The sequence below is a fragment of the Chlorocebus sabaeus genome, chromosome 23 (genome assembly GCF_047675955.1).
Source record: "Chlorocebus sabaeus isolate Y175 chromosome 23, mChlSab1.0.hap1, whole genome shotgun sequence".
Classification (NCBI taxonomy): Eukaryota; Metazoa; Chordata; class Mammalia; order Primates; family Cercopithecidae; genus Chlorocebus; species Chlorocebus sabaeus.
Window position 1 is genome coordinate 16207296 of NC_132926.1, and position 18308 is coordinate 16225603.

Sequence of the window (18308 nt, forward strand, 5' to 3'; positions counted from 1 at the left end):
CCTAGAATCTGAACAACTAGAATCTGAACAATCGATGGTTTATACTACAGAGATTCTCTGGGAGGCCTGAAGGTTGATCCCACATAATTTAAGAGTAGTATGGATTACCCACTCTCACTTTCTCCCACTATTTATGGGTGCAGTCAATTAAGCTTAGCAACATTACACAGTAGTAGCAGAGCTATTGCATTTCCCATCCTGTGGGGCTGTCAGCACACACAGTCATTTTCCAACTGTCAGGGCAGAGGATTCGGTCTCTGGATAGTGATTACACTCCTTTGAATGCGTATGTGGAAACTCTTTCTACCCAGAGGAGGATCTGTTACAATGAGCACCACCAGCGAGTGATACACTGCTTCCTTTTGCATTCTTAACACAAGCATAACTAAGTTACCAAATAAATCAGAGAAGCATAGACATTCCTTAGGAATTATTTTTCTTAAATTGAAATTGATTGTTAGGGACCAGATCTCTACTTCAGTCCTCTATTTTTATTAAATTTTGCCAAGCCCTGCATTTTACCTTTTATTCACGAATTTGTTTTAAAAAATTAAAAAGTGGCTGGGCGCGGTGGCTCACGCCTGTAATCCCAGCACTTTGGGAGGCCAAAACGGGTGGATCATGAGGTCAGGAGTTAGATCAGCCTGACCAACATGGTGAAACCCTGTCCCTAACTAAAAATATAAAAATTAGCCAGGCGTGGTGGAGATATCTCATATATATATAGTAATTCCTATGTATCAGAAACTGGAAATATTAAAATGAAGAAGACAGCCATGTTCCAGCTTTTATGGGGCTTATGTTCCAAAGAAGGAGACACACTTTATATTTATTTTGTAACATTATTTGAAGTTTGCAATCATTTGGAAGGCAGAGTAAATACTCAATCTCATCTTAAAAGTAAACTGAAAGGAATTCGCATAATGGCATAGCACACGGTTCTCAAAGCATGTCACCCCGGCAACCAGTATCAACTGAAAACTTGCTAGAAATGCACATTCTCTGTCCCTAGTCATAAATTGGAGACTCTAAGATGGGGCTACACAGTCTCTTTATTAAGACTTCCAGGTGATTCAGATGCACATTTGAGAAACATTGGTATAAAAAATATACTAGACTGAATTAAAAGACTAGGCATTTGTTGTGAGAGCTGGGGAAATTTACTCAATGATTTGGCTTCTGTTTTCTAAAAATGAAGTGTGTTTTCCTTTTCTGTAGATAAATCTATGCCAGGGGTCACAAATAACTGTAGGTGTTAAGTTGGCAACATCAGTGAATGAAAATGGTCAGGCATACGAGAACACAACAGCCTAAGTGAGTTGAGACATGACAACTAGGTGTTGGGAGACAGAAGTGTGTAGTGGGAACCACAGCAAACTTGAAACAACAAAGCCCTTCTAGAAAAAAAAAAAACATTTCGAGTAAAAATAGAAACCTGAATTTGTGTGTATGTGTAATCTCTTAATTTTTAATTATGAACTAACACTGTAGTTCAAAAAATAGCGTGTGTGCAAAAAATAAAATAAAATTGGAGAGAGAGAAAGAGAAGGAGATTGGGGCTGAGAGACTTGTAGGCTAAATTTGGTCAGAAGGCTGTCAAGCTGTAAACTTTGGCTGTGGTTTTGAGGTCCACATAAGGAAAGTAATATCTCTGTGGGTAAAGGTAAGTGTTGTGGTAGGAAGGGGTTGATTAGATGGCAAGGTAGAAATGGTAGACTTCCAAGATGGGCTTCTGCCGTGATAGTCTTTAACAGAGTCATACTGCTGATAAATAGTAGAATCACACATGTTATTGCATAGTAAGATACCAATAATGACTCAAAAAAAAAAATGGAGGAAATTTGAATTTGAAGTGCTTTTAAATTCACCCGTTGGGCCCAAGTGTCAAAGGGACAAGAGTTGGCCAGGTAAGGCCAGGACTGGAAGTCTGGTTAGAAAAGGGGTCTCACAAGGTCTGGACAAACAAAATGTTGTATATCAAAATGGCAGAAAAAACACAAATACTGTATAAATACAATATAGATGATATAAGAAGATAAGACAAGGGAAGAAAGAGGTACTTATTCAGAGAATGGGTAAGGAGATAGTATTTGATCAGGAAGGCAAAATTAACTAGTAAAAATGGCACAATAAAATCTAGGGTTACTTTTTTTCCTGCCTTTTAAAAAAGCACTGTATAGGCCGGGTGCGGTGGCTCACGCCTATAATCCCAGCACTTTAGGAGGCCAAGGAGGGCAGATCATGAGGTCAACAGATCGAGACCATCCTGACCAACATGGTGAAACCCCATCTCTACTTAAAATACAAAAATTAGCTGGGCATGGTGGTGCATGCCTGTAGTCCCAGCTACTTGGGAGGCTGAGGCAGGAGAATGGCTTGAACCCAGGAGGTGGAGGTTGCAGTGAGCCAAGATCATGCCACTGCACTCCAGCCTGGTGACAGAGTGATACTTTGTCTCAAAAAAAAAAAAAAAAAAAAAAAAAAAAAAAGTACCGTATAATAACTGTGTGCTTATGCCACAGAAGATGGCAATTGCCAGAAGGTACACAGAGGCTTACAGATGACTCTCATCCCTTTTGAGGGCTTTGATCAAAATGATATAAAATAATTACGGTTATAATTCTCTATTTCTATTATTTTTAATGAAAGCTTAACAGAATATGGCAAATAGGGAATATGGATAATTTTAAAATAATCCCCCGCTACAGTTGAAAACTCAAGTCCTAAAAGATACTCATGTCCTCAAAGAAAAGACAATTACTACATGTTCTCATTATTTAATTTTTATTCATTTATTTTTATTTTTTGGAGTCGATGTCTCACTCTGTTGCCCAGGCTGGAGTGCAGTGGTTCAGTCATGGATCACTGCAGCCTTGAACTCCTGGATTCGAGGGATCCTCCCCTACAGCCTCCCAAATTACTGGGATTACAGGCATAGGTCATCATCCTGGCCTTGTTCTCACTTATAAATTGGAGCTAAATACTGTGTACACATGGACATAGAGTGTGGAATGATAGACACTGGAAACTCAGAAGGGTAGGGAATGGGAGGGGGGCGATGATAAGAAATTGCTTAATGGGCACAATGTACGTTATTTGTGTGATGGATGCATTAAAAGCTCTAACTTCACCACTATGCAACCTATGCATGCAACAAAATCATACTTGAAGGCCAGGTGTGATGGCTCACGCCTGTAATTCCAGCACTTTGGGAGGCGGGAGGCGGGAGGCAGGAGGCAACCTTGAGCCCAGGAGTTGCAGACTTGCCTGGGCAACATAGTGACATCCCATCTCAATCATAAAAAAAACAAAAACAAACTACACTTATACCCCATATATTTATACAAATTTTTAAAAGAAAAAAAAAAGAATGCTTAGCTTCTGATGATATTTATCTCAAAATAAATGCCTTGCTTAATAACAAAAGTAAGTTTCTCTTTTCTACCATTCCCCCCCACCAAGTTACTCAGTAACACAGGATTCAGTTCAAAGCCAAACTGGCAAATTTGCAAATACTATCTACTTACACAGGCTTCAGAATGCCATTGCTTGTATCAATTATAACAATTTCCAGATAATTATAAACTGACCCACATCAAGATAAAAATGGTCATATTTTTAAAAAGTGTCTCTTTACTAGCATAAGAAAAATAAATTTTTAAAAATTCTGGTTTTATGCTACTTGACATATTCGATAATCTTATTTAGGACACGGCAAGGGGGACACAGTTTCTGAATGAAAACAGTAACTCCGTATAGCAGTGTTTTAAATCCTATCGGGGCTATAAGTCACCTATCGGTGGGCATCATGGTGGGGGGCCTCAGTGCACATGCAAAGGCTCTCTGCCCTCAGCCCATCCACCATTTTTATCTGTACTTGGCAGATTTCTGCTTATCCTTCAAAATCTATCAAAAGTGACACCTTTTCTATGGAGCCTTTCTGGGCTACTGTAGGCAGAACTAATTGCTTGCTTTCTCCTTCCACAGCACTCTGTGCATACCTCTGTTTTGATGTTTTTTCTCATCATTTTGTAACTTTATCTGGCTAACTGCTACTTTAGACTGTGACTCTCTCAACAGGCATGCCCGTATCTACTTCATCTTCTACTCCCTGGGATCGATCTGAGCACTTGGCCTGCAAAATGTTTACTAAATAAGCAGAGATGTGAATGAATGAGTGAACAAATGAATGAATGAATGGATAAACAGAGGAAAGTATGATAAGGAGGACAAGATGCCTTTCATTAGACCAAGGTCAAAGTTTCCCTTCTGTAATACATGAACGATTTAAACAGGATGTAGTAAACTGCAGTTGAGTTTAGAAGCTCCTGAGTCAGTCTACAAGATCTCGGTACACACCTACATGTTGAAATTGCCATGGTTGATATAGGCAAAAATAAGTAGAAAAAGGAAATGTGTGAATTGCATATACATAGTATTGGAAAAGCAAGTCAAGTCACAGGATTCATTCTTCTTTCATGGGTTTCTACAATCATAGCAGATTTTTTTAGGAAAGTACCACAGTTTATTTATTTATTTATTTATTTATTTACTTATTTTATTTTTATTTTTTTACTCTAATCCTATATTTCTAGTAGTTAGACATGCATCTGGCTTTCTGCTGGGAATGCCATGGCAATTCTAATACATTCTTGGCCTAAGAAGTAGAAAGAATGACTTGAGACTGTGGTCCTATTCACAGTCATTACTTTTGATCAGTTTCATTCTATTTTACCTTTGGAAAAGGGGGGGGGGAAACTGAGGAACACTTTCTCTTGCAAAACAATTGTTGTATTCTTTTTATACTTACACTTTCAAAATGTATTTTTTTAGACCTACCTATTGTCTCTTTTGTTAAAGACAGTAGAAAGCATATTTTGTCAAGACCATGTTCCTATTTTTTCCCCCATGTGGGCATATATATGCACACACACATTTGTACAGATATAAAACAGTAAGTGTCTGAGCCCCTGGAAAATGACACACAATTTGAATGAAAGGAGTGAGAAATTGCAGGTCTGTGTCATTTCATGTGAGGGAAAATAAAGGAAATTGCTTGAAAAACACAGAAAAGTTGCAGGGAAATGTTCAGCAATTGCAGAAGGATTGCTACTTCATAAGACATTTTTCCTTATTATTCGTGTCTTTAAGTAGAATACCCTGTGTTCTGTTTATGTATGAGTTTATGCCTCAGCTTTGCTCTCTGATCCTCATTTAGACCTAGCAATTGACATGGCCTTCAGAGGATCTTGGACAGCGTCAAGAGAGGATGAGACATACTCAACTGCATACCTGCAAAGGAATTCAGAACCTGTAGGTAAACAGCCTATTTCAGATTCTCAAAGACTGAAATATTCAAATATTCGAGTAATTACTCCTACAAGGTTTTTTTTTTTTTTTTTTTTTTTTTTTTTGAGACAGAGTCTCACTCTGTTGCCCAGGCTGGAGTACAGTGGCGCAATCTCAGCTCACTGCAAGCTCCGCCTCCTGGGTTCACGCCATTCTCCTGCCTCAGTCTCCCAAGTAGCTGGGACTACAGGCGCCCGCCACCACGCCTGGCTAATTTTTTTGTGTGTGTTTTCCAGTAGAATGGGGTTTCACTGTGTTAATCAGGATGGTCTCGATCTCCTGACCTCGTGATCCGCCTGCCTCGGCCTCCCGAAGTGCTGGGATTACAGGCGTGAGCCACCACACCCGGACTCCTACATTGTTTTAATCACTCATGCTACAGGCTTAAGAAGCTTAACGAAAAGCATGCAAGATATCACTCTCCTAGTGTGGAACAAAAGGAAACCTTTATCTTGTCTGTTTTAATTTCCCAGATTTCCTACCTTCTCATTTTATCATATGCATTTTTCAGCGTTAACTGGTCAGTGCCAATCACATTTACCTCATGTATTATTGTCTGATATTCAAATTCTCTCTGGTGCTTCTTTTAATGACATGTCCAGTCTTCTGTTGGGACACAATTCTGCCCATGTTGCTCATTTCTTAATTTCCCTGCCCCTACCCTCTCTCTTTATTGCAAAGTATCACTTGAGACTAAATGAGATTTTTTGCCTGTTGTTTGTTTTTAAGCCTTCGACTGTCCTACTGCGCAATTTCCAGCTGAAGTTATAATCTTCTGTTTGGGATACCATAGTTGATTACTGTTGAAATGACTGTAATACTCATTATACACCATTTGTTGGAAGAGTGGCAGAAGACTGTGATTAAATAAAAATTGGCTTGGATCATGCTTCCAACTTCTACCACATTACTTTAAGAATGTAATCAAAATTTTGCTGTTGGTGTTTCTAGATGTTTTTCTCAATCACTTGCTTGGTCAGTACAAATGTGGTAGATTGAATTATTGACTCCATTATTTACCACTGCAGGAATCTACATGCTTCTCCACAGACCTTTGTACTTCCTCTCACTGCAGACCCAGTAGACCCTTTGATCTCAGTCATGTGACTTGCTTTAGTCAAGAAGACTTGAAATTGTGCTTGCATAGATGGGCTTGTCCTCTCACACCTCTGCCACCTTTGTAAAAAGAAGCTGTCCTGTTACGATTTTGTACCAAGGAAGATGATGGACACAGAAGCATATTTGGACCCATCTCACATCCTGACATCCATGGCAGACTGGAAAGCCAGTTCTGTGCCTACTCACACACATGTGAGAGAGAATAAACGGTTGCTTTCAGCCAGCATTAGGACTGTTTATTGTGCAACAATAGTTGACTAATGCAACCATCCACATTTATGACTATGAGTGAAAAGATACGTTATTAACTGCAGTCACATCATCAATTAACATTCCCAGAGTACTCACTGCAGGTAGAAACATTCTGAGGAGCCCTAAAAGAGATATAGAAGTTTTGCCTGCTGCTCTGGAAGAGTCTGATAGAAGGGCATGCTGCTCATCAGATTTCATTATTTCAATAACATTTATTGAGAGCATACTCTGTCAGACACTCTGCTACAGCCTGGAAGAACAAAGATAAACAAGTCAGGCCTGACTTCAACAAGCATGAGGCCTGGTAGGAGAGACAGACTTGCAAGCAAAGCACTGCTTTATAAAATTCCCGAACTGGCCGGGTGCAGTGGCTCACGCCTGTAATCCCAGCACTTTGGGAGGCCGAGGCAGGCAGATCACGAGGTCAGGAGATTGAGACCATCCTGGTTAACACAGTGAAACCCCGTCTCTACTAAAAATGCGAAAAAAACAAAAAAAATTAGGATTGAGGATGAAAATGATGGTAACTGAAAAAAAACGTGTATTATATACCTTGTCAATTCAAACAAAATTATTTTATACACATGTAACCACCTAGGCTTGATTGGTTAGGGGTTTTCACTGGTATGGTGACATTTGTCTCAATTTTGCTGAAGATGATACTATATAAATTCATGTTTGATAGTTATAATTAAATTAAAATGGAAGATTTGTATTTCTCCCTTGGTAAATTGACTCAGTCTCACCTACATCCTTAGAAGCTCAGTCTCAGGCAACAAATTTCCGTGTAATTCCATTCAAGTTGTATACACTGGACTACAGTCATACTTCTACCATTTGTAAATGAAAAATACATAATTGAATTAGGCTTCTGGAGCTTGCCTTACTTATCAAGTTTCAAATCCAGACTAAGTGTCTAGAACAACCCTTATACTACTCTAAGTGACTAGATTAACCACAGTATCTAATTTCCACTCAAGTTGTATGTGCAGAAAGGCCCAGAATAAGCATGTTATTAAAGTTTAACATGAATGATAAATATAATCATAAAATAATATATTGCCCAAAGTATATGTGTGGCTGAAACCAGGCAAGGGTCAGTTCTCTGGACTTGGTCTAGGTGATGTGATGGTTAGAGTGCTTCAGGTGAAGATGCGGGGAATAAGGGGACCGGACTGATTAAAAGTATATATAATTGGCAGGGTGTGATGGCACACACCTGTAATCCCATCACTTTGGGAGGCTGAGACAGGTGGATTACCTGAGGTCAGGAGTTTGAGAGTAGCCTGATTAACATGGTGAAACCCCTTTTCTACTAAATACAAAAAATTAGCCAGGCATGGTAGCAGGCGCCTGTAAGCCAAGCTACTTGGGAGGCTGAGACAGAAGAATCACTTGAATCTGGGAGGTAGAGGTTGCAGTGAGCCAAGATCACACCATTGCAGTCCAGCCTGGGCAACAAGAGCAAAACTCTATCTCAAAAAAATAAAAATAAAAATAAAAGTATACATAATCTTCAGATATTTTCCCCTCAAAAATTGTACATTTGGTTAATTACAAAAGCTTGTAAACATCTACAACATGCGCGCGCACACACACACACACACCAACAAATAGGAAAGTGAAAACTGGCAAAAGTTATAAAGAGGTAACTCATTGCAAAACAAATATAAATGGCTATCAGATGAAAATGTTTGACCTTACCAGTAACTAGAGAAATTAAAGTTAAAACAATATAAAAATATTTTACACTTATCTGATAATTTAAATTTTTAGAAATGTATATAATGACAAGCTTTGATTCTCAGCTTGAATGCTATTGGTGTATGGAAATGTTACTGATTGTTATCTGCTGATTTTTTAATCCTGAAATTTTGCTGAAGTTGTTAATCAAGTCTAGGCATCTTTTGGAGGAGTCTTTAGGGTTTTCTAGGTACACAGTAATGTCATTAGTGAAGAAAGAGTACTTGACTTCTTTTTCTCCAATTTGGATACCTTTTATTTCTTTCTCATGCTTAATTGCTCTGGCTAGGACTTCTAGTACAATATTGAATAAAGTGGTGGGAGTGGAAATCCTTGTCTTTTTCTACTTTTCGCAGGGAATGCTTTCAACTTTTCCCCATTCACTATGATGTTGGCTGTGGATTTGTCATAGATAGCTCTTATTATTTTGAGATGTGTGTATGTGTATGTACACAAATATATATACACACATATATTATATATACACACACACCAACACACACATATATATTATATATTATATATACCAACTTAAATCCCAGAGGTGAAAACTACAGTGTGTAAGATAAAAATTACATTGGATGGGTTTAACAACAGATTATACATTTCAAAGGAAATGCAGAAGAACTTGAAGCAGAGAGAGGAGAGAGAATTTTTCCAGAAAGAAAAAGAATATCAGCATTCTGTGAGACAACTGCAAGTGGCCTAATACAGGTAAAAGGGCATGAAAGAGAAAAAATAAATGAAACATAATGACCTGAATTTTTTTCCAAATTTGATGAAAACTCTAATATCCAGATCCAAGAGGCAAAATAAATCCCCAAGCACCAGAAAACATTTTCATTTTTACTTTTATTTTTTGGTAGAGAAAAGGCCTTTCTATGTTGCCCAGGCTGATCTTGAGATCCTAGGGTCAAGCAATCCTCCCACCTTGGCCTCCCAAAGTGCTAGGATTACAGGCATGAACCACCACACAGGGCCAGAAAAAATTCTAAAACTATACTAAGGCATATCATAATCAAATTGCTAAGACCCAGTAATTTTTTAAAAATCTTAAAAGATAATCTTATTTACAGAGGAACAAAGGTAAAGAGGACAGAAGATTTCTTGTTAGAAAGAAATACATCCAAGAAAAGAGTTGAGCAACATTTTTAAACTACTGCAAAAGAAAAGAATCCTTATAATCTAGAATTCTACGTCCAGCGAAACTATCATTCAAAAACAGGTGAAACGACATTTCCAGAACACAAAAGCTAAAACAATTCATTAATTGATACACACTAAAATATATTAAAGGCAGTATTTTAGGCAGAAAGTAAATGATATTGATAGACTGTAATAAGTTAAGATGTCAACTATGTATCCTGAAGCAACTGCAAAAATAACAAAACAGAGTTTTAGCAAATAGGCTAACAAAGAAGACAAATTCAAGTTATAAAATCTACTAATCCAATAGTTGACAGTAAAAAAAAAAAATTCAAAGAACAAAGAAAAGGTGGTACAAATAGTGAGTTCGTTGATGTCAAACTTAAACCTAACCATTTCAATAATCACACTAATATTTAATATTGTCTCTTCAAATATAAAGATACAGCCATTAAAAGATTAAGATATAAAACAGTGGTATCTATGTACAACGATAACACTTTCAAAAGAAAGCTGAAGTGGCTGTTAAATATCAGACAAATTATACTTCAGAGCAAAGAATATTACCAGTAATAAATATGATTTTTTTTTCCTGATAATGGCAGAGTGCCATTCATCAAGGCATAATTATTATGCATTTCTATGCACCTAATAACATAATTTCAAAATAAGTGAAACAGAAATGCATAGAATAGCAAGGACAAATAAACAATTCCAAACTTAAGTCAAGGATTTCAATACTGTTCTCTCAATAATTGATAGAATGAATAGAGAAAAAATCAGTAAGGATATAAATAATTGAAAACCACTAGGAACTTACATGACATTTATGGAACACTCCACACAAAAACAGGAGATACACATTTTTTCCAAGTGTACATGGAACATTTGCCAAAATAGACTATACTCTGGACCATAAACGTAAGTCTCAGTATATTTAAAAGTATTCGAATCACATAAATAACATTCTAACATAAACTAAGTAAAGATAACAAAAATATTTCAGATAATATTAAAGTATTAGGGAACCAAATAACACACTTTAAAATAATCTATGGGTCAAAGCATATATAAAAAGGGAAATTATAAAGTATTTTGAACTGAATAATAATGAAAAGAAACCATATTAAAGAATTTGAGGGTAACAATTTGTTGTTGTTGTTGTTGTTGTTTTGAGGCAAAGTCTCACTCTGTTGCCCTGGCTGGAGTGCAGTGGCATGATCTTAGCTCACTGCAACTTCCGCATCCCGGGTTCAAGCGATTCTCCTGCCTCAGCCACCGGAGTAGCTAGGATTACAGTTACCTGCCACCACGTTTGGCTAATTTTTCTATTTTTTTTTAGTAGAGACAGGGTTTCACCATGTTGGCCAGGCTGGTCTCAAACTCTTGATCTCAAGAGACCCACCTACCTTGGCCTGCTGAAGTGCTGGGATTACAGGCATGAGCCACTGCACTCGGCTGGGGATGCCTATTTATAGCAATCTATGCCCACATTTAATAAGATGTATGGTTTTTAATAAGTGACCTCAAATTCTACCTAAGAAATTAGAAAAAGAAGAGGAAAATAATCCCAAAGCAGAAAAAAAGAAAATCATAAAAATCAAGACAGAAATCAATAAAATAGAAAACAGCAAACAAAAGAGAAAATTAATGACACCAAAAGCTAGTTATTTTATGTAATCAATTAACCCGATAAACCTCTGGATAGACTTAGAATAAAAAGAGACAAGACTCAAAGTACCAGTATAGGGAATGAAAGAGGTGACAGCAATACAAATTCCTCATATTAAAAGAATAATCAGAGGAAATACTAATAAGTTAAAAACTTTAATGAATAGAAAAAAATTTCTTAAAAGACACAATGTAACAAAATGTATTCAAGAAGAGATAAATAATCTGATAGGCTTATATCCATTTTTTTAAAAACCCGAAACTGTTCTTCCAGACTTAGATAGCTTCACTGGTTAATTCTACAAAACATTTAAGGAAAAAAAAAAAAAAATAACAAATTTCATACCAAAAATTCCAGAAGATTGTTAAGGAGAAAACATTTCACAATTCATTTTATATGGCCATAACTATTTTGATACCCAAACTAGACAAAGACATTACAAGAAATTACAGACTTATCACAATAATACAGATTAAAAAATCTAAACTTCAGAAAATAAAACCCAAAACTCTTAAGAAAGATTATGTCATTAAATTGAGTTTATTCCATGAATAAAAGGGTGATGTAACATTAAATGTTAATCGATGTAATTCAGAATGCTAACAAACTAAAGAAGTAAAAACATATGAACATCTCAGTAGATACAGGGAAAATATTTGACAAAATCTGACTTCCATTCCTGATAACCACTCTAGCAAACTAGGAATAGCAGAATATTTCTACTACCTGAAAAGCATATCTATGAAGAACCTATAGTTAATATGATAGTAACGATGAAAGACTGAATGTTTCCTGCCTAAGGAAGAAAATAAGAATGTCAGCCTTTAGCACTTCTATTTAATAATTTTACTTGAGCCAGTGTTTTAATAAAGCAGGAAAGAAAAAAAAATAAAAATTATCTTTATTTTCAGATGATATAACTGTCTATGTTAAAAGCATGATGAATTATACAAAAAGTTACAGAATTTATTATTGAGTTTGGCAAGGTTGCAGAATACAAGATCAATATTCGAAAATTAATTGCATTGCTATATACAAGCTACAATTGAAAACTGAAATAAAAATACCATTTGCATTAGCATCAAAATATGACCAGCCTGGGCAACAGAGCGAGACTCCGTTCCCCCTGTCAAAAAAAAAGACATTCTTAGGAATGAATCTGAAAAGAGATATAAAAGACCTATACACAGAAAATTTTAAAACCATATTGCTGGAAGGAATGAAAGAAGAGCTGAATAATTGGAATGATGCACTGTGTTCATGGTTTGAATGACTTATTATTAAGATGCCAATTCTTCCCAAATTGATCTGTAAATTCAACACAACCTAAAACAAAATATCATCAGCATAGACATCAACATAATTTACAGGGAAAGGTATATAACCTAGAATAACCAAAATAACTTTTAAAAAGGAAAAAAATTATAGGGCTAACGATACCTGATTTCAAGACTTATTACAAAGCTACATAACTAAGGGTGCCATTATTACTAAAATAAACAAATATGCAAATAGAACAGCCTAGAGTTTTCAGAAATAGATCCATACACTATGGACTGCCTTTTGACAAAAGCACAAAGACAATACAGTGGAGAAATGATAGTCTTCAACAAACAGTATTGAATCATTTGAACAAGTTGTATGTAAAAAAATGAACTTAAATTCAAGCCTCATACTATGTAAAAAAATTAACTTAAAAAAGATCATAGACATAAATGTAAAACATGAAACTATAATAATGTCTTAGCAAAAATACATAGAAGAAAATGTGGCCTCAGATTAGTCAAATATCTCTTGGATAGCAAAGGTATAATTCTTAAAATGATACATAAGTAAATTACACTTCAAAAACAAAAACTCTTTCTTAAAAGACACTTCTAGCGGCAGCAAACCACCATGGCATGTGTATACCTATGTAACAAACCTTCACATTCTGCACATGTATCCTAGAACTTAAAGTATAATAATAATAATTTAACAACAACAACAAAAAGATTGGGCGTGATATCCAAGAACTTAAAGTATAATAATAATTATTAAAAAAATAAAAATAAAAAATAAAGGCTGGTTGCCATGGCTCACACCTGTAATCCCAGCATGTTGGGAGGCCGAGACGGGTGGATCGCCTGAGGTCAGGAGTTTAAGACCAGCCTGACCTACATGGTGAAACCCCGTCTCTACTAAAAATACAAAAAATTAGCTGGGTGTGGTGGCGGGCACCTGTAATCCCAGCTACTCAGAAGGCTGAGGCAGGAGAATCGCTTGAATCCAGGAGGCGGAGGTTGCAGTGAGCCAAGATCACACCATTGCACTCCAGCCTGGGCAACAAGAACAAAACTCCGTCTCTATTAATAATAATAATAATAATAAAGCACTATCAGGAGAATACAAAGACAAATTTCATCCTGGGAGATATTTGCAAATTGTATATTTAATAAATTACTTGTATCCAGAAATACATAAAGAACTTTCAAAACTCAATAATTAAAACCAGACAGCATACCACAAAAACAGAAAAAAGATTTCAGCCGATACCTCACTGAGGAAGACAGGTAAATACCAAGAGGCATGTGAAAATATGCGTAATGTAATTCTTCATTAGGGAAATGCAAAATTATGATATAATGAGAAACCACTCTACACCTGTCAGAATGGCTAAAATGAACAAAGTCTGACCAGATCAAGTGTTGGTAAGGATGTGTAGGAACCACCCCAGAAGATATTTACTTAATGCAAAGGAAGGCATAAAGGAAGAATAGAAGAACCCAAAACACCTGACACATATGAAAAACAATACAATGTACTGTGGAAATCTTTCTAAATGTATACCTGAGCCACAAGCCAACATTTTCTTTTAAATGGTTGCATCACATTCTACTTAGTGCTATGTTCTATAATTTATCTATTACCAATGATGATTGTATAGAGTGAATCCATGTCTTTATTATTTATTTATTTATTTATTTATTTATTTATTTATTTATTTTTGAGACGGAGTCTCCCTCTGTCGCCCAGGCTGGAGTGCAGTGGCTCCATCTCCGCTCACTGCAAGCTCCGCCTCCCGGGTTCAGGCCACTCTCCTGCCTCAGCCTCCCGAGTAGCTGGGACTACAGGCGCCCATCACCACGCCTGGCTAATTTTTGTATTTTTCGTAGAGACGGGGTTTCACCATGTTAGCCAGAGTGGTCTGGATCTCCTGACCTTGTGATCCACCCACCTCCGCCTCCCAGAGTGCTGGGATTATAGGCGTGAGCCGCCACGCCCGGCCCCATGTCTTTATTATTAAAACAAAAAACATCCTTACAGATACACCTTTGCAATTCAGGGCTGGTTTATCTGTTTGTTTTAAAGCACCAGCTGGTAGTACATTTTCTTCACACACAGTGGGTAGTTATGAAGGAACACCACAGTGTGAACACAATATATAATCATGGTACTTTTGCATACTTTAAAAATCACTTAGGTTCCTTCCAAATATGAGCTAATCCAAAAAACTACTTGGGATGCACTGGCAATATGGGTGGTCCTTCTGTTCAGGATTAAATTGTGGCAAAATTTCCTGTAAGCCTCATACTGGTTGTATTACTAGAAAAGTTCTCAGCCTCAACTTCTATCTACGCTTGTGTTCATATAGGAGCCCCCTGCAAGAGCAGGGACTTTCATACTGAGGACAATGAGGTAAAATAATAATAATAATAATATAATAATAATAATAATAATAACAACAGCAGCAACAAAACAGACCACCACCACTACTCTCATTAATACTACCAGTGCTGTCATTTATTCTGGGCTTACACTCTTAGTAGCAAGCTGTACACAAAATAATTCCTATTATCTTATTTACTCTTCAAGGTAGTAAAGGAGGTAGATAGTATTGTCTCTGATTCATAGGTAAGTAAATCTGGATGCAAGTCATTTAAGGAACTTTCCCACAGTCACTTAGCTGGTCAAGGGATCAAAGATTCAAATACAGATCTTTCTGGCAAAAAAGCCACATGCTATGCAACTACCTTACCACTATATTTAACAGTAAAAAATCATCTGGAATTTCAATGTCCAACAATAAGAAATACATTGTGTAAAGGATGGAATATTTACATGATCAAATGTTCTGCACACATTTGAAACAGATAATCAAAATTAATTCAAATAACACTAAGCTGTAAAACATAATGATTTAAATCTTATTAAAAACTGAGAGTACGTCTAGATCGCTCCAATTTTTTTTTTTTTTTTTTTTTTAAGACAGAATCTCACTCTGTCATCAGGCTGGAGTGCAGTGGCATGATCTCGCCTCACTGTAACCTCCGTCTCCCGGGTTCAAGCAATCCTCCTGCCACAACCTTCCAAGTAGCTGGGACTACAGGCACGCACCACCATTCCCAGCTAATTATTTTGCATTTTTAGTAGAGACGGGGTTTCACCACGCTGGCCAGGATGGTCTCCATCTCTTGACCTCGTGATCCACCCCACCTTGGCTTCCCAAAGTGCTGGGATTACAGGTGTGAGCCACCGCACCCGGCTCAATTTTTTTTTTCCTTCATTTTACTCCTCATGGGCATTTAGGAAGACTATATCTGTCCATTTATTTTGCAATAAATTTGAGACCATGTGGCAAAAGTTGCTTGGTTCTTACAAATATCCTTTATGAGCCTCCTATCTTATTCTATCATAGGAAACTTGGAGGCCATGTGTTTCAAATCATTTACCTATGGTATAGTGGAACCTGCAACAGACTGGAACTTTGAGGAACCATAGGAAGCAGAACCCTTGTTAACCTACATTAAGTACATGATGGAACCAACCTTTGTGCTGTAAAACTCCTAAAATTTAGGGATCTGTCACTGCATCATAACCAGCCTATCCTGACCAATACTTTCTCCCTAAGTTTGCAAATACGAACATATGCACAAATATATCCCAGGAACATATGGATCAAAATAATCATACATTTTCTGTTTTAATTTTGAGGTTGTTTCTTACATTTTATTTTCTTCCCTGCATTTACACATTTCCCTCTAAAAATACCTATGTCTTATGTAATTACTTAAATTATTTTTTAATTGTCCAGATTTCTTGTAATTATTAGGACAGACAATAATTCAGAAAAAGTTTCTCTACTACTTTTTTTAAAAAAGTTCAAATTTATTTCCTTTTCTCAGCTTCACATAGGTTTCAATCTCAGCTCATCTGTCCTATTATTTGAAGTCTTTTAAATATATATGAATTTACATTTTTATCTATCTTCTTGTAACAAATAATTTCCATTAATTCCCATGCTATTTTATTTTTTAAAAATGTTCCAGAATTTGCTTAATTGATTTCAAATTTTGTTGGAAAATTCAGTCTGTATTGTTTTACTGGCATTAGCTCTATATAGGCTTTTTCAAATGCAAGAAACTTGTCATTTAATTTTTAGTATCTTCTATAAGCCCAAGTATAGCTATAACCCCCAATACATTCATATCTTGTGTCCATAAACATGGAAACCTTTATTATAATTCTCACACTACATATTATTAAGGAAACATCCAAGTACTACGTATTGACAATCTAAGATTAAGGACCAAATGAGAAGGGAGGAAAGGATTATTGATAAGGAGAAGGTTGGGTCAATATAATATCAAACAATGGTCCCCAAGAGACTCTGAGAACTGTGTATTGATTATTGATATCTTTCTGAATCAATAAGCTGGTCGATTGTGAGTACCTTTCTATAAAGAGCCCTTAAATAATTTCTCTCATGGATCCAGTAGCCAGCTGTTCCTATTGCTTTTGTGCATATATGAGCGTGCAGATGTGTGCTTTGTTTATGTATCTGTACACATAGAAAGTGACAAGATGAGGAAGCAAAGAAGGAAGAAATGAAGAAACAATGAGAGAAGTTCACCAACAATGAGAAAAAGAAGTGCATTTGCCAGTTGGATTTCTTTTCTCATGATCAGTGACATGAAACAACAGCTGGCCTTGTATAATTCTGGACTCAACCAAAAGAAACATCCGACTTTAAAGAATGGTTTCTTGGCATCGCTTGGCTTCCAGGAGATCGAGGAGTAGTAAGACTTCATCACGAACTCAAATAGCATAAAGACTTCTGGGCCCTTGCTTGACCTGCGTTCCTCTATGAACATCAGAGCACACACAAAAAAATTGGGGACAAAGTTCTCCAGATAGTTATATTACTGAATTGGCAAATTCTCTTATTATTTCATAAATAAGAAATGAAACATGTTTTAAGAAAACATGTAATAATAAGCTTTAAAAAACGGGCTGCCTTTTAGGCAAGGACTCCCTGAAGTCATGAGTCAGGGAGGGGTGGTCCAGAGCTGGTTTAGTTTTTAGTGATTTTTAACTACAAGATTTCTGTCTTGAGAAAATAGTTCTTGTTTCAAATTGGGCATCGGTCCTTACCCTTATAATCATTCCCATGGTTCCACAAAGTTGAAAATCGACATGGAACATATGGCATTCATATATCTTGGAGTCCCAGAATCCTATGATCACCTCAGTTGCAATCTCATTCTGACTTATTTTCAAAACCTCTGATTAGCTCTGTTCTGCACCTTCCCCATTCTTAATCTGCATTCCCCCACAAGGTAGCCATGTACGATCAACAGAGCTCCCCAAATAGAAGGCAAGAAATGACGAGCCAGAAACAAAACATCTTTTAAGATATAGTTTGCAAACTCTTCCTTGTTTGCTGCCTACTGTCTGTTTTTAAATAATGCACAAATCAACTTCAGTACCATGGAAATAATCAACACAGGATCAAAACCTGGAGTTTCTAGTAGAGCACAAATCAAAAGCTGTAGGAATCCAACAGCTGGAGCCTGTCTCATTATTTCCCCGTTCTTTGATGTGCTTTTCAGCCAAGTATCTTAGAGAATTACTTGCAGATATGTCTATCTACAAATTCTACATTGCTTACATATTATAGTTTCCAACAGAGATAAATACTGTAACTGAGTTCTCATTTTCAAAATAGAACCCCTTCTTTTTTTCATCTTTTATTATGCACACAATC